General features: G+C 41.5%; 1 long non-coding RNA gene across 1 annotated transcript in view; it reads right to left on the bottom strand.

Annotated features, from left to right (window-relative positions):
• The window catches only part of LOC111545429, a 90,220-nt gene that overhangs the window by 63,722 nt on the left and 3,179 nt on the right, over nucleotides 1-23,319 (bottom strand). Inside the window, exon 3 of the long non-coding RNA XR_002732449.1 lies at nucleotides 21,934-22,061. This is a non-coding gene — a long non-coding RNA (uncharacterized LOC111545429). The remainder of the gene's footprint in view (nucleotides 1-21,933; nucleotides 22,062-23,319) is intronic.

Genomic DNA, 23,319 nt, shown 5'->3' with positions numbered 1-23,319 from the left:
AAGAGTTGTAAATCAGCAGAATTTTTGTAGAAACCTCTACACAGATTATTCTTGACACTTTAAATTTCTTTCCCTTTTCTCCTTTCTCTCAACTCCCTCAAATAGCCTGTGCTCACTGAAAAAACAAAGTTTAAATGCCAAATAAATCTTCACTCTGACTACAAAACTCCACTGTGCAGGCATTCTGTCACTGCTTATTATTAAGTAATTTCTGTGTTCAAAATGTAATCTGTTTTCCGCTTTTCTCTTTCTTTCAAACCCCCACCTCCCCACCTTCTGCACTCCCAATCTGTTGTTTCTCAAAGTTTACCTGCTAGGCAGGGCAAGGAGAGTTTCACCTGCACATTCCTCTGGAACTCAGAAAGCGAGGTTAAGTGGCAAGATCAAGGATATAAAGCCAGTCAGGGGCAGAGCAAGAGCCTGGAGGCCCTACCACCCAGGGCTCAGCTTGCCTCATTATTATACTGCCTCTTGAAAATCCTCGCTGAGATTTGAGTTCTTCCAGCTTTTATTGTCACCATTAAAAATATTAATGGCCCAACAATACAAAAGCCCAACTAGAGTTTCCTTGAAATGCCTTACCACGGTGGAGGCACACTGTGTGTGAAGCATCATTAAACTCCACTGCCTGCCCATGTTCCAAGCAAGGGAAAAGAGCCACAGATCCTCCTTGTAAAACTAAAGGTATATTCAAAGTCACCCTCATTAGCCTGAGCTTTTCACCCATATTATAATCATGGCTCTATTAATAAGAAGACCCCATCACAGTAGCACTCTGATGTCTGCATCTTCCCTACCAGAGGTAGGCATTGTATCTGAGATGTCAAGGTATGTTTAAATGCTGGATTTTTCTTGTAGGAGATCCTTGGTGAATCACCTGTCTTTCTCTCTCCATCCCCTTGCCTTGCATGTTTTGCAATTACAAATGTGCTTCCACAATTATGATGAGAGCTACCAAGGACTGGATTCAGAAGTATCATTCTGCTCCAGAATGCTGGGCTATGTGGGCTCCAAGTGTGACCCTGCCCTGGGGAGGCTGGAAGCCAAGGAGCACCTCTAGGAAACAATTGTAATAAGACATGGCCAGTTATTGGTCCTCCTGACCAAGACCATGTGTTGAGAGGATCAGAGCTGCTGCCTGAACCCCAGAGTCAAAGCAAAAGAGGATTGCTATTGAAGGTATCCATTGGTATAGCAACACTAAGCCAGATTTAGAGCACAAGTCTTCCAAATCAACATTTGAGCTGTTCACTATGAGAAGCTTGGGGCTATACCATTAAATTCTAATTTTAGTCATTCATCCTGAGATGTTTGATATTTTGATACCAAAAAGCCTTCAAAAGTTGATCCTGGATGGCATCTGCCTGAATCTCATCTGACAACAGTATGCAAAGGAAGGACACCTGTATCCTAACCCCATTTCCAGCCATAACTGGCCATATGACAAAGTCACAGGACCTCGCTTAGTCTTCTCAGTTTCCTTATCAAAGCAAAGGTGATACTTCTTACTAAGGCAAGTACTTCAACAATGACGTTAGGTAATACAGGCAAAGACACACTGGAAAATGTAAAGCACTGTGGTCATGAGGGAGACAATTTTTTTTTTCTTTCTTTGCTTGTGGTATTATCCTGCCACGTAAAAACTTGAGGACTCTGGTTAGTCAGAGCCAATGTCAGAAGATTTTAATCATCCCCAGTGTCCATTCATAAGAATTCCCTGAAGTCTTGGTGTATGTTATGGTTTGGATGTGCTTTGTCACTGCTGAAACTCATGGTGAAGTTTGATCCCCAATGTGGCAATGTTGGGAGGTGGAACCTAGAGGTGGATCCCTTATGAATAGATTAATGCCCTTCCACAGGGGTGAATGAGTTCTCATTCTTGTGTGAATGGATTAGTTTCCTCTAGAACAGGCTGTTAAAAAAGAGTCTGGCTTCCCCAGTTTTTCCCTCTTGCTTCCTCTCTTGCCATGTGATGTCTTTGCACATGCCTGCTCCCCTTTCATTGTCTGCCATGAGTCAAAGCAGCATGAGGACCTGACCAGATGCAGCTGCCCCACCTGGGACTTTTTGGCCACCAGAATCATGAGCCAAATAAACCTCTTTTTTTTTTTAAAACAAATTACCCAGTCACAGCTAACACCAAAATGGACTAAGAAAGTGTATTATCTTTCTAATATCAATAATATATACCTCTTCAGGGGATATGTATATGTGTCCTTTTTCTTTTCTTCTTCTTTTTTTTTTTTTGAGGCAGAGTCTTGCTCTGTGGCCCAGACTGCAATGGCACAATCTCGGCTCACTGCAGCCTCCACCTCCCAGGTTCCAGCAATTCTCCTGCCTCAGCCTCCCGAGTAGCCGGGACTACAGGCGCCTACCACCAGGTATGGTTAATTTTCGTATTTTTAGTAGAGATGGGGTTTCGCCATGTTGCCCAGGCTGATCTCGATCTCCTGACCTCAGGTGATCCACCGACCTCAGCCTCCCAAAGTGCTGGGATTACAGGCATTTGCCACCACACCCAGCCGTGTGTGTGTTCTTCCCCAAACCTTTCAATGACACAGGAACCAGTTTCAAAGAATTTTTTAATGTATTTCCTGTTAAGGATGGCTTCTTCTCAGACCTTCTCTCCAGTATCAACCCAAAATCAAAGGTTACCATGCAGCCTGCAGGGGAACCTGGACTTTTATGTAAACCTGTCTTGTGATGTTGTGAGATGCAAATGGATAAAAATTACTGAGATGGCAACTGTTTGAAAAGCAGCCTGCCCTTGGAGCAGAGGCCTCCATTACTCAGCCCAAACAGTCATCACGGCCTCTATTTGTTGAAAACAAAATAAAACCATGTTAAATCAAGTTCAGCCTAAAGCTCTCTGCTTATATATTTTAAGTTCAGCCTAAAGGTTTTTCTGTATATTGTGAACTATAACAAGTGGAGGTGTAACCAGACCATAGCCTACACTTGTGCCAATCACCAAGTTTTGGCCAATCCAATGTAGCTAACTGTTCAACCATGTACAAATAAGGCAAATGCTGTGCTGTAACCAATCCAGCTGTTTCCATACCTCACTTCCATTTTCTATCCATCACTTTCCTTTTTCTGTCCATAAATCTTCTTCTACCACATGGCTGCGCTGCAGCCTCTGAGCCTACCCTGGCTCAGGAGGCTGCCCGATTCGTGAATTGTTCATTGCTCAATTAAACTCCTTTAAATTTAACTTGATTGAAGTTTTTCTTGTTTTGTTTTGTTTTGTTTTGGGACAAAGTCTCACTGTCGCCCAGGCTGGAATGCAGTGGTGCGATCTCAGCTCACTGCAATCTCTGCCTCCCAGGTTCAAGCAATTCTCCTGCCTCAGCCTCCCCAGTAGCTGGGATTACCAGCATGTGCCTACACACGCAGCTAATTTTTGTATTTTTAGTAGAGATGGGGTTTCGCCATGTTGCCCAGGCTGGTCTCAAACTCCTGGCTTAAGTGATCCACCTGCCTCGGCCTCCCAGGATGCTAGGATTACAGGCAAGAGCCACTGTGTCCAGCCAAGTTTTTCTTTTATCAGCCAAAAAACCCTGAGCGACTCAGAAAGTAACTTGCCATAGGAAAAAAGAAAGAGAAAGAGATAGAGCTAGAGAGGTGGATTAAAGAGACTTAAAGTCATATTGATATGTACTCTGTACCCCCAGATATAAGGCAATGAAAAGGAAACTTTATTCCATGAGAAGAATCAGTGGTATTCTTCCCCAAAACCCATAACCTTAGTCTAATCATAACAGAACATCAGACAAATCCAAATTGAGGGACTTTCTACAAAATATCTGACCAGAGCTCTTCAAAATTGTCAAGGTCATGAAAAACAAGACTGACTAACACACAAATCAGAGGAGTCTAAGGCATCATGATGACTATTAATAAATGTATTGTGGTCTCCTGAATTAGACCCTGGGACAGGAAAAAAAAATGGCATCAAGGGAAAAACTAGTGAAATCTGAATAAAGCCTATAGGTTAGTTAATAGTAATGCACCAATGATTACCTAAGTTTTGACAAGTATGTAGTAATTATGTAAGATGCTAATATAAGGGGAACTGGATGAAAAGTACACAGGAATTCTCTGTACTATGTCTGCAACTTTTCTTTAAATCTACAATTATTCCAAAATAAACACTTTATTTTGAAAAGGTGCAAAGAGAGACTTATTAAACATATCAACCAGTCATATTGTAGGACTTGAATCATGATCAAACTATTTTAAAAATTTGTTTATGAGACAACTGAAAATTTAAACAGCATATTTGATTATACTAAGAAATTAATTATTAATTACTTTTAAGTGTATTTGTGATATTGTGTTCATATTTTTAAAAAGAAGTCTTATATATTTAGAAATACAAACTAAAATATTTATAGATCAAATGATACGATGTCTTGAATTTGCTTCAAAAATAATACAGGAGGGAGAAATTAGTAGGGATATAGATTAACAAGGGATGTAGGTTAGCAAGGTATCAGAAAATAATTACTGAAAATGAGTGATGGCATGATAGTTTTGTTTTGTTTTTGAGACAGAGTCTTGCTCTAGCGCCCAGGCTGGAGTGTAGTGGCGTCATCTTGGCTCACTGCTACCTCTGCTTCCCGGGTTCAAGCGATTCTCATGCCTCAACCCCCTGAGTAAGCTGGGATTACAGGCATGCACCACCATGCCAGGCTAATATTTGTATTTTTAGTAGAGATGGGGGTTTCATCATGTTGGCCAGGCTGGTCTTGAACTCCTGACCTCAGGTGATCCACCTGCCTCAGCCTCCCAAAGTGCTGGGATTACAGGCTTGAGGCACCACATCCAGGGAGAGTTCATTATTTTTATTTTGCCTTCTTTTGTATATGTTCAAAGTTTTCCAGAATTAAAAAACTAATTTTAAGAATCCAAAGAAGAAAAACCATAAGCCCCTAACATTTTGATCACATAGCATTATCTTTGCTGCTGTATTTGCCACCTCAGCAACTCTCCAATTACTGTCATTCAGTTTGCCCTTCTTACCAAACCCACAGACAAGCTCTGAAGCCGAAGTCCTCTGTAGATCTGTCCACTCACATAAGCCTCTGGAACTTATCAAGAGTATGAAAACATCGTCATTCACCTGGAAAACTAACCCTAGGAAGCAGAAGGGGTTTTCGCCTACTCTGCTGGCTGCAGGGGTCATCTAGGCCCAATAGCAAGGAAATGAGGGTGTCTGTCCAAGACTCATGGCAGCCCCATCCTTCATCCAACTCTAAGAACAGAAAGGTCCCTCCTCTCCCTCTTGGAGATGGTTTAGACACTTCAGTTCCTTTCAACCTAGAAGCAAATTGGATCTGAATGCAGATGAGCAAGAACAGAATAGAGACAAGTAAAGACTTAATTTTAATGCAAACCTTTTTTTCTCCCCCAGTGCAGAAGTCTTATTAAAGAAACAGCATGATGCTGACAGGATAGTGTTTATAAGTAGAAATAACACTTATTATAACAAGTCAGAACAGCAGGCAGATAGGTTTGTTTGTTTGTTTGTTTGTTAATTATATCTGTTTTTATTTTCTAATGAGTGCCTTAAGAAAGGGGGGAATCATTCTGACAGCTGTTTGAAACTAACTTTTAAACCCTCTTAGTAAAATGATATGGAGCCATCATGTTCTATGAAGCAACAGGAGGTTCCCCCACCCATCATTTTGTCCATTGGATCCATGAAGCTTAACGATTTGTAATTCCATGAATGGGATCTAAATTCCCGCTTTAATAGATACAGAAAGTCTTTCACTTACCAGTGGGGAAGGTACTGATAGAGACATGCGTAGAATGCATATGTAATTTGTCCACATTTATAGAATGTAACCTACAGCTCTTCTCTAAGTATCATATTCCCAGAAAGACAAAACATATTTGTCTTTAGAGGAAAGTGTTAACTTTATCCAGACTAACTTTAACTAAATGCCTACACAGCCATGAATCAGAAAAGACATACAACTTTTAAAACAAAGACTGAGAGAAGAAAGGAAAAACAAACCTGTCGGGGGAAGGGGGTTGGGAGTGAATTAACTGGCAACAGTGTTTTTAAATTGCCCTAGAGGTAAATTAAGCCTCCTACTTTTTTGTCAGAAATGAGTAATTACTAGAAGGAGGCAGCGTAGTCTACATCTTGGCATTTTTATCCAGAATTAAATCTGCACATTGTACTTTCACACTCTATGTTTAAAAAAATGAGGCACTTTTTAGCGAAACTATAAACACCTGCAAAGCCAAGCAAGGATTCTTGAGATATCACATCTACGCAGACAGAGTGGCCTGAATTATTTAGACCACAGCAAAAATATGTGCGACGGATGAAATAGAGTCATTAAGAGAAAAAGCAGAGTCTGTTGACTAGATAATCCCAGACGGATTGTCCTCCTTCCTTTTCCCTTGGCAGGTCCCTTCTCTCAGATCACCTTCAAAACTGTGCTTAGAACAATGCCTCCTGCAGGAAGCCCTCCTTGGTTAACTGACATGATCCTTTCTTTGGGCTGCTCATTGCTGCAGCAAGTGCGTCAGTATTTTGCATTTGGTCCTTAGCGGCTTGTTTTATATCATTATTGAAGCCTATCTATGGCTTTGTTTGTATCTTTATTTCATCTACCCTCTACTGTGGCTTTCATTTGCTGGGTGTGTCCCCAGAGTGCTTACTGTCAGAAGAAAGAACTCTCAGGAATGTTGCCTGTTGACAGTGTGAAACCAATATTGTGTCAATGACTTGGGCTTGGGGTTGGGCATTGAGTCCATTCTAAAAGTTTGGGGGGAAGGAGAAGGACTGTAAACGGTTTTACAAGATTCTGTTCAAACCTTTCTGATTGTTTCTTCATTTGCTGTGGGGGACTATGTGAATTTCTTTCCATTTTTCCCGTTTTTTGTTTTAAAACTCACTATTCTTATTTTCATTGAATCAAGGGTTTCTTTGGGCTTCTTCGAATTTTATTAATAAGCTCAAAATCCAGCCTGTAGGCTAGATGTGGGGCTGGGCCAGCACAGACAGCAAGCTCATAGCAGCAACATTTCCTACCCAAAGGGACATTTGAGTAGAAACTGTCTCTGAACATGTTCTGTTTAGAGAAACTCTGCCACATTCTTAAGTTAATGCAATATCTGCAGCTTTGGGGACTCTAGCACAATAAAAGGGTCTAAATTCCTCCAGACTCTGGGGAGAAGGAAGGAAATAGAATTCTTTATCAAATCCTCAAGTCCATGGAATTTTGGCACACAACAGACATGGTTAATTCAAGATGGGGATGAATTAAGGTGGTGCAGGAGATTGGGAAACTGATTTCCCAGGGATTAAAGTAATGAATTTTTTATTTGAGAAATTCTCAAAATGGAATTTCTTTAATAGTATTCAACCTATTCAGGAGCCTGTCCCTAGGCTGTTTTACCAGAGACATTTAGGCTTGCCCTTAGGAATCAGTGTATGTTGGGATTTGGGAAGAGAGGAGAAACTCAGTGTGAAAAAATATATTGCTACTGAGAGCCAAGGAGAGGAATCCAATCTGCATAATGTCCCTGATTAGCTTTCTTTCCACCAGCACCTTGCAAATCCTCTCCCCAGAGTCTCCAAGAAAACCAGTGGAAGAGGTCAGGCTGACAATGAGGAGAAGCTGCATGCAAACAAGCTCAGGTGTGGGTTTAGGAAAGAAATCTGGCTGAGGATTGAAACAGCTAAAGAAATGTATTAAGGATAGAATGTCCAGTTCACAGCACTAGGGATGTACCCCCGCTGCCTCCCCATGGTGACTCCAGGAGGTGGGAAAAGTCTGAGACAGGAGAGAGCAGTGGGCCAGGGGTCCAGGAACCACGTTTTCAGCTGCGTCTCTAGGACTCATCAGCTGTGCAATGGCGGCAATTTGCTGTGCCTTCCTGGACCTCGGCTCCCTCACCTGTAATTGAGCAAGGCCAACGTCATGAATGTACAAACTGTGCTCAGAAGATCCCATGGAGGCCGGGCGCGGTGGCTCAAGCCTGTAATCCCAGCACTTTGGGAGGCCGAGATGGGCGGATCACGAGGTCAGGAGATCGAGACCATCCTGGCTAACACGGTGAAACCCTGTCTCTACTAAAAAATACAAAAAACTAGCTGGGCGAGGTGGTGGGCGCCTGTAGTCCCAGCTACTCGGGAGGCTGAGGCAGGAGAATGGCGTAAACCCGGGAGGTGGAGCTTGCAGTGAGCTGAGATCTGGCCACTGCACTCCAGCCTGGGCAACAGAGCGAGACTCTGTCTCAAAAAAAAAAAAAAAGATCCCATGGGGAGAAGGGTCCCACACTTGGTTTAATATCTGCTGTCACCATCTTGAATTCTTTATAATGATGGCACCACATTTTCATTTTGCAAGGAGCCCATCAAATTATGTAGCTGGGGTATGATGCAGAAGGGAGTTTTAAGTGGTTGTGATTATACTAAAGATTCATTTATTTGGTTTTTAAGCTGTCTATAAAATTATCCTATGAAATCACGATCACGAGAGGATGGTAACCTTTAGAAAGAGAACAAGCCTTAGAGTAAATACACTTCGTTTGCAAATGGTATGGTGTTAGTGTTGATCAATTGACTACTCCAATTAATTGATAAGGTTAGCTGAGTTCCTCTTTATAGACTGTCATTGCCGTAAGATAGTTGCGTACTAAACACTGAAATTTATTCTAAAGGTATTTTATTATTCTGACTCTTTCAGTGCCAAAGGCTGCTCATTCTAAACTACAGTATAATTCTCATTGCACAACACAACATACACACAATATGTGTCTGCCTTAGTTTCTGGTTATCTTAATTATGTCAGGATCATGGTAATATTCATAATGAAAAGCAGACATTTATTGAAGGTTGAATATGAATAGGGAAGCTTTCCTGGACTCTGGGATTTCAGAGTTAGGGTTAGGATCAGGGTCAGGATTAGAGTTAGGGGTTAGGATTAGGGTGAGGGATTGAAGTTAGAGTTAAGGTTCAGTACTGCACTTGGAGACCTATTAGACATGAAACTTAGGAAGGCTATTTATATATATAAATAAAATATACAGCACACACACACACATACACACAAATAGCTCAAGAAAGAAATCTTTGTTAAGGGCCAGCGATCCTCAAAGAATGTTGCAGAAGTTCTGGGGGGAAGGGAATCTTAGGAACCAGAAAACCAATCTGCTATGATCTGAATGTTTGTGTCCCCCTAAAATTCATATGTCAAGATGTAATCACCAAAGTGATAGTATTTGGAGGTGAGGCCTTTTCATGGTAATTAGATCATGAGGGCAGAGCCTTTATGAATGGGAGTAGTCTCTTTAGAAATGAGGCCTGAGGCTGGGCACGGTGGCTCATGCCTGTAATCACAGCACTTTGGGAGGCTGGGGCGGGTGGATCATGAGGTCAAGAGATCAAGACCATCCTAACTAACATGGTGGAACCCTGTCTCTACTAAAAGTACAAAAAAATTAGTCGGGCATGGTGGTGTGCACCTATAATCCCAGCTACTCGGGAGGCTGAGGCAGGAGAATCTCTTGAACCCAGGAGGCAGAGGTTGCAGTGAGCCAAGATCCTGCCACTGTACTCCAGCCTGGTGACAGAGTAAGACTCCATCTCAAAAAAAACAAATAAACAAACAAAAGAAATGAGGCCTGAGAGAGCTGCCATCCCCCTTCCACCATGTGAGGACACAGCAAAACAGCACCATCTATGAACCAAAGGTGAGCCCTCACCAAACACCGACTCTGCTGGCACCAAGGAAGAGCTGGACTTCCCAGCCTCCAGAACTGTGAGAGATAAGTTTCTGTTGTTTACAAGCCACCCAGTCTATGGTATTTTGTTATAGCAGCACCAACAGACTAAGACACACTCCACACTTTTGCAGTCCCCTTGGTAGAGTTGGAGTGAGCCCATCATATCACCTGCAGTTGGTTCCAGCTCAAGTTTGGGAGTCAGCTTTGAGTCTATGAATATGTAGTGAGAACCCATTTCACAGAAGGCTCGGGCTAGTTTAATGCAGATACAGAGGTGAACAAGCTGAGGTTCTGGCCTTCACATAGCTCCAATCCAAGGAAGGGAAGAACACATAAAGTATAACTGAAGCCTCATCAGTGAGCCACCAGCCCTGCCTCTGACAGCTGAGTGACAGGAGGACTCTCAGAGACGATGAGTAAATAGAATTCTTTTTCAGTTATTGATTGAGGACATTGAAAAATGAAAAAAATATCAATTAGGGAAATCAAAAAAGCAGTCTTTCATCGGCAGGAGTGCATCAGAGAATTGTGAGGTGAGAATGTGGCTTAGGGTGGAAGCTCTGGTTTTTACTCATTTGCAGGCTGCCTGGCCAAGATCTTCCCAGTCCTGTTTGCTAAGGGTGACACTCACAAAAGATAATACTAGGCTACTTTTTCTAAAAATAAAGAAATAGTATAATTTCACCTTGCTTTAAGCAACCCTGATCTTAGAAATCCAAGCAAACATATAAATCACGAAATTCTTCACTTTATAAAATGTCTCACCACAAGATGGCCTTAAAAGTAAACTCCCAGAGTAGTATATTTTAGGTTGAATTTGACTTACAAAAAAAGTGATTTATATGCAACATCGAAGCAGCACATCTACTATGTAAAGTCAGATATCCTTGTAGTTGATCCAAAGTCATAAATAAAATAAGCAGTCATCCTTCACCAGCATTATTCAATTGAGAAATCTGGAAAGGCAATCTAAACAACAATCTTCCTGTCAGTGGCTATATTATTAGACTGCAGCTTTCCAGTTTCCTGTATGTTGACAGGAAGCTGATCTCTTGAAGGAGAAAGAATAAGACAATATGTACCCACGGGATCATTTCTTCAGCCCCATTAAATGTGAGTCAGGGCCAGTATGTCTGCACACAGCTATTTCAACTGCAGGGAAGAATCTGAAGTAACAGATTAGTATGATTTCCAGGAAAGTTCTAGAATGAAGTATTAATATTTAGATGATGATTTGTGAACACTTAGAAATTAAGAAGTGATTATTCAGAGTCAGCCTAGGCTAGGCTCACTAAGAAAATGATGCCCTATTTTTTAAAAAGACTTACTATACCTGTAAAGTTGAGAAATTCCATAGATGAAACATACCCAATTTTAGTGAGATGTTTCATTAAGTCATGAAATCATCATAGACAAGGTGAAAAAATATATATGTGCTCAGTGAAAATGTAGTTATACAGATTTGTATTTTTTTCAGCAGCCAGATTAATGGCTGATGAATAGACCCATGTGAACCTACAGGGAGGTTCCTAATATGTGTCACAGGGCTTAGCATTTTAGCAATGCCTGGGGTAAAGGTTTGAAAAGCCCTGTTATTAAGATCACATAGTATCTTGGAAGCTGGAAGGCTAACATTAGATAGCAGAATCTGGATTAGAAAAGGTTTCAGTAAGACAGAAGAATCAAAACAAACAAGTATAGTTTAAAAGGGATAAGTGTAAAATTTTACATTAAGAATTTGATAGTTGGTCACAGTGGTGCACACTTGTAAATCCAGCACTTTGGAGGCCGAGGCAGGCAGATCACTTGAGGCGAAGAGTTTGAGACCAGCCTGGCCAACATGGCAAAACCCCATCTCTACTAAAAATACAAAAATTAGCCAGGCATAGTGGTGCGCGCCTGTAGTCCCAGCTACTCAGGAGGCAAGAGACTTGCTTGAACCTGGGGGATGAAGGTTGCAATGAGCCAAGATTGCACCACTGCACTCCAGCCTGTAAGACTGTAAGACTCTGTCTTTGTATCAGGATGTATAAACCAAATCCATGATTTGAAGACCACTCAGCCTGTAAGACTCTGTCTCAAAAAAAAAAAAGAAAGAGAATTTTATATAGAGACAAAATCTGGCTTGATGGAAGGTCATCTGACAGAGAACTAGGAGTTTTGGTTAGCCACAGATTTTATATGGGCTATTAATGAAATATGAAAGTTAAAAATTATAACAAAAAGCTAATAGACTCTTGGCAGTTAATACTTATTTTCTCCCAGTTTATCAAGGATTCTTATCTTTATACTTTTCTGGATTTTCCGAATTTTCTACAATGAACATATGTTATTTTTATGAACAGAAAAACTACTCTTAGAATTTGAAAGTATTTTAATAACTGTCCTATTTTAATAACTGTCCTATGGACGTTGGAGCAGGCTATTTTATATAGTTTTAGAGGCTGAAACTAGGGAAAATGACTTGAAGTTATAGGAGACAATTTTAGCCTAAGTACTCAGCTCACCATCGAGTGGGTTCCCATCCCTGGAAGTGTTTACATAAACGTTGGCTAACTACAGAAGTAGCATAGCATAGCATAGCATAGCATAGCATAGCAGTGAAAATCTCTGGCTCTGTTAAACTGCCTGGGCTTGCACCTTGGCTATGCTTCTGACTTAGACAAGGCATGGCCTTAGATGAGGCATTCCACTATTTTGTCAGCTATAAAAAGGGCATGATAGTAACTGTATTTGTCCATATGGTCACTAAGGATTAAATGGATTCATCTGTATCAATATCCTTATGACAATAACTGGCCTATGTTCAATAAACATTAACTATTATCATCTGTCAGAAGTGGTACATAAAGAATCTCTTCCTTGCTTGAGAAATTAGACTAAATGATTACCAAAAGTTCCCTCCAATTTCATTATCTTATTGTTCTAAGTCAAGGAGCACCCTTCCTCAAGTGGTACTGTCTTAGTATCTAATCCTGTATTCCTGAATAGAATGCTGATGATAACAAAATTATTGCAGGAGAGCAAAATATATTACAAAGGGAGTGTCCAAAAGCTTCTCAGCATCTCATACATTTCATTGCCCATAATAGGAAGCAGGCCCAGTGGTGGTACTGGACATATAAACGAAGTCCATGATTTGAAGTCCCGACGCCTGGACAAAGGGTATGGTGAAGAAGGAGCCAAAGGAATGACAGAAAACAAAAGTCTGTATTTATTGATGTATTTATTTGTTCATCCATTCAACAAATGCGTTTACTGAGTACCTACTATCCACTGGGCACTGTGCTGGTTCTAAGCCCTGGAAACCAGGCACAGTTCCTGCCCTAATGGAGTCTATACTCAATGGACAATATATTTCAACCAAAAAATGACACCAAGAAACATAAAATGACAGTTGTGATCAGCACCTGAAGAAGTACCCAGGGCCTTATAGTAGAGATTTGCCTTGGTCAGAGAGGTCAAGGAAGACAGCCCTGAGGAAGCCATAACTAGGCTGAGATTTGAAGAAAGGGTGAAACTTACAGAAGTTAAGTGCATTCTGGGCAAAGAGCAATTGGTGAGAGGAAGTGTGGCAGGTAAAAAGAACTGAAAGAAGGCCACAGTGGTTGGAGTAAAGAGAGCAAAGCAGAGCATGATTTGATAGAAAGCTGGCTAGGCACAGGGCCTATGGTCATGTTAAGAAATGTTGCATCCTAAAATAATGGGAGGCTATGCAAACATTTTAAACATCTCAGGGGAGACATGAAAATCAGATGAAGAACTCACTCAGGATACACTGTGGGAGGTGGAGGTCAAAACGGTGGCAGACAGACCAACAAAGAGGCTTTTAAGGTTATCCAGGAAGAGGTGAAGGTAGCTTAGACTAGGATAGTGGGAGTGGAAGTAGCGAAAAAAAGTACAGATACAAAGAGGTTTAGGAGGCAAAATTGAATGTGAAGGGTAAGGCAGAGGGAAAGGTCATGGTGACTCCAAGTTCTGGCCTGCTTAACAATGCTGGTGATACCCTTCAGTGACATAGGGAACAGCAAAAGATTTGGGAAGAATCAAGAGTTTGGTTTTGGCTATGTTGTGTTTTAGATGCATGTGAAACTTCCAAATGAAAGTTTTAGGTAGGAAATTTGATACACGAATCTAAAGCTCAAAGAAGAGACCTGGGCTGGAGAAACATTTTGCCACAAATGAAGTATAGAATAAGAAGAGAAGACGGCCAAGTGCAGTGGCTCACGCCTATAATCCCAGCACTTTGGGAGGCCGAGGCAGGCAGATCACTTGAGGTCAGGAGTTTGAGAACAGCCTAGCCAACGTGGTGAAACCCCGTCTCTACTAAAATTATAAAAATTAGCTAGGCGTGGTGGCATGCACCTGTAATTCCAGCTACTCAGTAATGCTGAGGCAGGAGAATCGCTTGAACCCAGGAGGCGGAGATTGCAGTGAGCCTCCACTCCAGCCTGGGTGACAGACCCACACTCCGTATCAGAACAAACAAACACAAAAAGACAAGACTATCTAGGACCGGGCCTTGAGTATTTTAATACGTATTGACCCAGGAAGCGTAGGATAAGACTGCAAGAGAGATAGAAAATGAGCAGTCAGAGAAGGTGAAGGTAACCAGAAGAGCCTTGCATCACTGAAGACAGAAAAAGACAGTGTTTCTTGGAGGAGGGAAGTCAATAGTCGACAGTCATCTTGACCACTGCCGAGATGTGAAGGAAGGTGAGTGACCCTGGCACAAGCTGTTTGTCGAGCTGATGAGGTAGAAGCCAGCCTGGCAGTGACCTAACGAGTGAGCAGGAAGTAAAAAGAGTCAACAAGTATAGATGTTCTCTCTAGAAGTGTCTGTAAAGGGGAGAAGAGAATATGAAAGCTTGAGGGGAAGGTAGGGTTGGGACAGAGTTATCTCCACTCCCCCACCCCACCTGCAGTGGGAGCCTTGTGTATACTTTAAATCTGGCAAACAGAATCCAGTTGAGGAGGAGAGATTAAATATGGAAACATAATGAGAGAATGAGAGTGCAGTAGACGGGCAACGAACTGAAAAAGAATAGATGACAAAGGGGACTAGCCTTTTGGCCAGGGACATGAGGCAGGTAGAATTTCCTGGTCACAAGGTGGTCACAAATGGTGAGAACTCTGTTGACATTATGCAAATACTGATGGAGAGTGAAGCAGCTGGGGTCAAAGGCTCCTTGGTGCTCCTGGGTTTAGGGTTCCAAGTGAAGTATTTGTGAGAAGTCGGTAAGGTATCACTAAAGAAATCCTAGCTTGGATATCTCAGAGATAAGGTCTCTGCTCAAAATACAAATCGCAGCATCCCCATGTGGGTTCCCATAGGCCTCTTCTGAGTTGAAATCCAGACCAGCCACTCTCTGAGGAAATGATATGAACCATGTTTCCTTATTCAAGGACACAAAATTACTTCCCCACACCATTCTATTCTGTAGATGCAGTTTCCTCATTCTATGAGGAAACTGAGCTGTATCTCTAGCTGGGGCTCATCTCAACCGGAATGGAAGAATTTAGAGTTGGTTTTGGTCCAAGTTTCCAGTGTCTTCAAAAAGGTAAAATGCCCACATGGCAAAAAGCCATTCTCTGAGACACAGTGTCCTGAGACACACACAATCCCTTGTGAAGTCACAGCAAGGAAGAAAATCTACTTTGTTTGAGCATCTTCTGGGTGCCAGGCTCTGTGTAGGTTGCTTTTGCAGACATTAGCTCATTTAATCCTCAAAACACTCTATAGCAACTGGATTTAAGCCTCTACCCAGGAAGAGAGAAATCTGCTTTGCAGCTCTGCTGGGAGCTCCAGGCTGCTGAATTTACCTCTCCACTGGCCTTCAGGTATGGCCCCAGGCAAGCTGGGCCTGCCAGGCCCATGATGAGGTAGGAATTAGAGTGTACGGCACGACATTTCCCTGAGCCTTTCCATACTTCCCCAGCCAACCCAATGGCTGGCAAGGGCTTATATTTTTAATCTTTGCAACTTTTCTTCTCTCCAAGTTGTGTTCCAGACAAATATTTGTGGTCATTGCCCAATAATATCAAAATATACAAATATCATCTGACAATTTGTAGAAGGGGGTGGGAAGGGTTTACGGAGAACTTAACACAAACCTAATACATTATTCTCTTTTAAGCTGACAACACTCACTCCCAATCCCCACACTCAAAATATTTCTCATCTCTCAGTTGACAGGGCCAGAGCAAGCCACTGAGCAGGAGATAGATTTTCCGAGGAAGAAAAGTTAAATTATTCCTCTCTCCATGTCTCAACTGTATATTCAGTCTGTCCTGCCACTAGGAACCCTTAGGATCAATAGTTTTCTTGTCCCTAATTGCAATACCTCCTATGAGAATAAATCATTATTCAGCTTTGATGTCCTGAATTCCTATAAATTTGTTTGGGATTTTTTTTTTTCAGGTTTAGAATCAGTGGTATGAAAAGCATTAGTAGAATGCTAAAAAATTGACCACAAAACTTATAAAAGTAGTCCCTAAACAACTTGTTCTTAGGAATTAGTAGCTCCAACCCCAAAGAATCTACTCCTTCACAGCGCAAATGAACATGATGTGAATATAACCCCAGAGGGCCCTGAGGATTGCCGAAGTGGGTCAGAGACTCAGAAGCCTGCTCTACTCCCATCAGAAGGAATTCCTACTTCCTTCCCTCTCCCACCTTCATAGTCTTTCCCAGCTTCTCCTCTCTCCACTCCCACACTTCCTCCATCCATGGAAAGATCGGACAGCCTTTCTTCCCATGAGTTTACACCAGCCCGTCCCCAATTAACCTCAGTGATTAAGCAGTCATCAAAAATTGATTGAATACCAGCTACATGTGAGACTGGCTAAAACCCCCTTTCATTACCTATCATCTGCCTAGCTCATTAAAAATGGGGAACACAGTACTTTGAAAACACAAACTATAGCAATGCTGAATAATAATGATAACTAACCACAACCCTTCAGTCTGGGTAGAAAGCAGATTTTACTGAGATGGATCAAATTACCTAAGGAGTACATTGTATCTACTGAATAAACTGAGTCAGCACCCATACATGTATGCTATTTGTAAAAGTGATGGTCTTCATTCAGCTGTTAAGTCACACCTGGCATTCAAAGCCTGTTTCTCAAACACAAAGCCCTTGAAAGCTTCTCCTCTTTAATATACACCCAACATTGTTTTATTCACGGGAATAACTTTAAGTTACAGGCTTTTTTCCCAATGAGATCAAGTAGGAAAAAAAAAATGTGAACTTACCATATGTTAAATGTATTCATTCATTTCTTCAGTGAGCATGTGCTCCTGCCTGCTATGCCTAAGGCATTATGCCAGGCACTGAGATACGAGGGCAAATAAGACAGAGCCAGGCCCATGAGTTCCCCATAGTTTAGCAGGTACCCACACCAGTTATAGCAAGAAAGTGTTATAGGTACATGATAGAAATCTGCATAGTCATTACAGAAAGGGCCCAAAAAGCCACAGCTGGATTCAACCTGTGGAAGCTCAAACTGCATAGAAGAGATGAGAAAGAGTGACTTGGCCAAAAATGCATGACATTTCAGATACATGTCCAAGCATCACTTTTCTATACAGTCTGTCATTAAGGGAGTAATGTGTCCAGATACAAAATAATTTGTTATTTCTGGCAGTAATAACAGGCATGCTTAGTAGTTATGGTATTGGCTCATTCAGTATGTGTGAGATGTTTTTAATTGAGGTTGATGATTTGTATTTTCTTCTACAGAACAGTTCACAATTACTGACAAACATTTCTAGTTCTCAGCTAGCTGATCTACAAATAAAACAAGCCAGTGGTTCAACTCATTCTGCAACAATCTTCTAGCCCAGTGCCTACCAAATTTGCACATCATAGAGCTGTGACTTCACTATTTAAGATATATCTGGTGAAATCTGAATATGGCCTGATCTGATTTGGATTTATGTCCTCACCCAAATCTCACCTTGGATTGTAATCCCCAGTGTTGGAGGAGGGGCTTGGTGGGAGGTAACTGGATCGAATGGAGGCAGACTTCCCCCTTGCTGTTCTTATGATAGTGAATGAGTGCTCACAAGATCTGGTTGTTTAAAAGTTTGTAGCACTCCCCATTTTGTTCTCTCTTCCTCCTTCTCCAGCCATGTAAGATGTGCCTCCTTCCCCTTCACCTTCTGCCATGATTGAAGGTTTCTCAAGGCCTTAATAGTCATGCTTCCCGTACAGCCTGCAGAACTGTGAGTCAATTAAGCTTCTTTACCCAGTCTCAGGTACTTCTTTATAGCAACGCAAGAATGGACTAATACAGAAAAATGGTACCAAGAGTGGGATATTGCTATAAAGATACCTGAAAATGTGGAAGCGATTTTGGAACTGGGTAATAGGCAGAGGTTGGAACAGTTTAGAGGGCTCAGATGAAGACTGGAAGAAGAGGGAAAGTTTGGAACTTCCTAGAGACTTGTTGAATTGTGACCGAAATGCTGATAGTGATATGAACAACAAAGTCCTGGCTGAGGTGGTCTCAGATGCAGATGAGGAACTTATTGGGAATTGGAGCAAAGGACACTTTTGTTACACATTAGCAAAGAAGTTGGTGGAATTTATATTTAAAAGGGAAGCAGAGCATAAAAGTTTGGAAAATTTGCAGCCCAGCCATGTGGTGGAAAAGAAAAACTCATTTTTTCTTGGTAGGAATTCAAGCCAGCTGCAGAAATTTGCGTAAGGAAAGAGGAGCCAAATGTTAACAGCCACAACAATGGGGAAAATGCCTAGAAGGCATTTCAGAGACCTTTGTGGCAGCCCCTCCCATAACAGGCCCAGAGGTCTAGGAGGGAAGAATGGTTTTCTGGGCCTGGCCCACAAAAGTTAGAGCAACCTTGGTTGAGCAAAGTTGCTCAAACCCTGAGCAACCTTGGGACACTGCTCTAGGTGTCCCAGTCACTCCAGCTCCAGCCATGGCTAAAAGGGCCCCAGATATGTCTCCGGCCACTGCTCCAGAGGGTACAAGCCATAAGCCTAGGCAGCTTTCATGTGGTGTTAAACCTGCGGGTGCACAGAGGGTGAGAGTTGAGGCTTGGAAGCCTCTGCCTAGATTTCAAAGGATGTATGGAAACACCTGGATGTCCAGGCAGAAGTCTGTTACAGGGGCAGAACCCTCATGAAGAATCTCTACTAGAGCAGTTCAAGGGGGAAATATAGGGTTGGAGCCCCGACACAGAGTCCCCACTGGGGAACTGCCTACTGGAGGTGTGAAAAGAAGGTCATTGTCCTCCAGATCCCAGAATGGTAGATCTACCAACAGCTTGCACCATGTGCCTGGAAAACCCACAAGCACTAAATGCCAGCCCATGAAAGCAGACAAAGGGGCTGTATCCTGCAGAGCCACAGGGGTGGAGCTGCCCAAGGCCTTGGGAGCGCACCCTTGGGAGCTCACCCCTTGTATCAGTGTGGCATGGAGATGAGACATGGAGTCAAAGGAGATCATTTTGGAGTTTTAAGATTTAATAACTGCCCTGCTGGGTTTTCGACTTGCACAGGGCCTGTAGCCCCTTTGTTTTGGCTGAGTTCTTTTGGAATGGGTGTGTTTACCCAATGCCTATACCCCCATTGTATCTTGGAAGTAACTAACTTGTATTTTTATTTGACAAGCTCATGGGCAAAAAGGACTTGCCTTGTCTCAGATGAGACTTTGGGCTGTGGACTTTTGACTTAATGCGGAAATGAGTTAAGATTTGGGGGGACTGTTGAGAAGGGATGATTGTGTTTTGAAATGTGAGAAAGACATGAGATTTGGGAGTGACAGGGATGGAATGATATGGTTTGGATTTGAGTCCTCACCCAAATCTCATGTTGAATTGTAATCCCGATGTTGGAGGAGGAGCCTTGTGGAAGGGTGATTAGATCATGGAGACAGACTTCCCCCTTGCCATTCTCATAATAGTGAGTTCTCACAAGATCTGGTTGTTTAAAAGTGTGTAGCACCTCCCCCTTCACTCTTTGTTCCCCCCTTCTCCAGTCATGTAAGACATGCCTGCTTCCCCTTTCCCTTCTAACATGATTGTAAGTTTCCTGAGGCCTTGCCAGCCATGCTTCCTATACAGCCTGCAGAACTGTGAGTCAATTAAACCTCTTTTCTTTATGCCTAGTCTCAGGTAGTTCTTTATAGCAATGTGAGAACAGATTAATGCAGGATTTTTGTTTAGTTAATAATATTATACTAATGTTAAGTTTCTTAGTTGGGAAATTATACTATAGTTATATAGATATTAAAACTGGGGAACTTGAGGAAAGCAAGATGTGGGAATACTCTGTACTAGTTTTGCAACTTTTCTATCAACTTAGAATTAGTTTCAAGTTAAAAGTAAATAAATGTATGTACATAGATATAGATAGGTATATGCATATATTCTCATTTTTATGAGATCAGTGCTACTCAAAGTGTGTTCCACAAACCCTTTATTACCAATCATAGACAAGCTAAAGCTAAATATAGAAAATGGAAGCAAGCATTTAGAAACTTTTATAACAATTTGACATTTCTAAAATATTTAAGCATATGATTCTTTTCCTAGAAGTTCATTTTTATCACATTTTTTAAAAGCATCAGTCTGTATTAGGATTCTCCAGAGAAACAGAGCCAACAGGATATGTGTGTGTGTATATGTATAGATAGGGATTTATTTTAAGGAATTGGCTCATGTAATTGTGGAACCAAAATCCAAAGAAATTGGATGGGGTAGACCAGCAGGCTGGAGATTCAGGGAAGAGATGCAGAGTCCAAAGGCACTGACAGAATTCCTTCTTGCTTAGAGGAGGTCAGTCTCTGTTCTCTTAAGGCCTTCAACTGATTAGATGAGGCCCATCCACAATATGAATCATAATCAGCTTTACTCAAAGTCTACTAATTTAAACATGAATCTCATCCAAAAACCACCTTCACAGAAATATTCGGAATAATATTTGACCAAATATCTGGGCACTGTAGTCCAGATAAGTTGGTGCATCAAATTAACCATCATCTAGTCCATGACAGATTAAAAAATTAAAAAGAAAAAAAAAGTTCTACATTGGAGATATTTTGAGAAGCTTTGTGTCATATAACCTTTAATAGTCTACCAAATGGTTGTATTAATTTAAAAATTCAGACTAAGATTGCTTATTTCATATGGGAACAGGGAAAAATTCTGGGAGCAGTGTCCTGATTGGTGTGGGGAGAGGAGGATCTAACCACTTTTTAATTCTGACCAACAAGCCTGAACCATTAAAATCTACCTTTGTATTGCTCTAAGTTAGAGTTCCCAAACTATCTCATTTCACAGCATTTTAGTATTCCTGTAATTTTTTCACAGAGTCCCTAGGCAAAAGGAAACATCTACCCAACATTTCATTTATCCAGTAGTTAGGTCCCAACAACTTAGTTGTTTGAAAAAAATAATACACATAAAACAAAAGAAAAAAATTTATTTCATTCTTAAATACTCGGTTACTTTTAAAAGGATGCATATGCCCGAGGTCAAGAGATTGAATCCATCCTGGCCAACATAGTGAAACCCTGTCTCTACTAAAAATACAAAAATTAGCTGGGCGTGGTGGCACACACCTGTAGTGCCAGCTACTCGGGAGGCTGAGGCAGGAGAATCGCTTGATCCCAGGAGGCGGAGGTTGCAGGGAACTGAGATCGTGCCACTGCACTCCAACCTGGCAACAAAGTGAGACTCCGTCCAAAAAAAAGAAAAAGGGTTGCATATGCCAATTGGGCACCAAATATCTTCTCAAATCTTGGAACCCATGTGGTCACATGTGCCTTCACCTCCTATTCCACACTGATTTTCTCTGGGTACCTGCATTTTACAACTGTTGAAAACTCAGCTTCCCAAAGACAGGACATTTTTGAAAGAAAGGTAGCACAATCTAATGTTGGAACAATGAACTACCTTGAGCTAATAGTTTAGTTGATATCCAACAGATGTCAAGTGCCACTATACTTCCTTGACATTTAAAATGTGCCACAGCCCCCCTCTAAGTTTGCTGCAAAGTCTTGGGTGCTTAGGACACAGTTTGGGAGTCATGACTCTATTCTTTTCCCATTTTCAATTCCATTTTCTCACGTGCAAAATATAAGCATGTTCTTTAAGTGTCTAGTAACAACCTTTGTTAAATCTAAGGTTATGCAGAATATAACACTTACTGTTATGTCATAACTCTGAGCTTTCACTGCTAGCAATCACAAGGTTGTGTGTTCTCTTTTCATTCTTTATCTGTGGTGAACATAGTAGACGAGATGACCTCCAGTGGCCAGGCATCTCAAACATATGCCTAAGAGAGCATAACAAAATATTTTGCTTTGTATTATATTTAAATCAGAATACAGTTCTTAACTATGTTACTTTTTGACAGATAATTAGATGAAGACTGAAAGCAGCATGAAAATACATATAATTTGGTATACTTCTCGCTAATGGTTAACCATTTGCAATCATGTCTTAACCTAATTCTGATTTATCTGACCAATTATATTTATTTCCCTCACCCTATATTCTTATAATTGTAGCCAAAAGTCCCTTAGATCATAAAAGTGACTCTGACAACAGTTCTTTGGGGCTTACGCACAGCTTGAAATCAAAAGCCTTTGTTTTCTTCCTCTGGGTCAATATCTCCTCATCATAACTGTTGTCCTCATCATCAGAATATGAACTATTTATCTTGTTTGACTGGTGTCAACACTTGGAGAAATTACTTCTCTCTGTCTCGTGTTTCTAACTTTCTCCTGGTTGATTTTCCATAGGCAGAGGAAAAGAGAAAGCGAGAGAAAAATCTCTCACATCCCCTGCAAGATTGTTCCTTCCTAACAACAACAAAAGACTCCCTCCCCCGACCTTTCTGAAGCTTCTTTTATCTACTATTTACTAGCAGCTACATACATTGATACAACCTGTCTCTGATATTAAGCTCCTGTCTGGCAATGGAGACCATATTCCCTTTCCAGGGATACATCCAAGCTTACCAAAACACTTTTTGAAAACCTCTTTCATAATAAACAGAACACAATTTTAGACGGTGGCACAGCGTGACTTCACACCCTAGGACAGAGGTCTGATGCCCAAATGCCGTACAGTGGTATCCTATCCATGACCTCATTTTCACCAGCCTGATGCTGAACCGCCCCCTTCTTTCTTGCCGGGGCTTTTCTATAAACCAGTTGTCAACAAATATATTGGATTCTTTACACTTTGATCTACCTAATATTTTGAAAGAGGCACATTATTCACTCAACTCCAAGTTCCTTTCCAATTACCTGGCAGGGTTTGGTGGGGAGCAGTTAGCTGGATACCTGTTTGAAGCAGGTGTCCCAGAAGCCACCTTGCTGTGCATAGACGTCAGCTGGCATACAGCCTTCAGTAGTAAGGCTGATGGAAGATGCACCGTAAAAATTAAAAGCCCAGGAAAAGTACAGGCCCCCGAGCCACAGCAGAGCAGTTGAGTGATGGTTCCTTCTGAGAGCGGGGTGGGAACAATTTCTTGTCCTGCTCCTGGGGATAAAAGTAAAGTCTCAACTTTTTTGCAAAAGTGACTA

Source organism: Piliocolobus tephrosceles, chromosome 15 (assembly GCF_002776525.5).
Source record: "Piliocolobus tephrosceles isolate RC106 chromosome 15, ASM277652v3, whole genome shotgun sequence".
NCBI lineage: Eukaryota > Metazoa > Chordata > Mammalia > Primates > Cercopithecidae > Piliocolobus > Piliocolobus tephrosceles.
The sequence above is the reverse complement of the archived record's forward strand: the minus strand, read 5'-3'. Positions and strand labels throughout refer to the sequence as shown.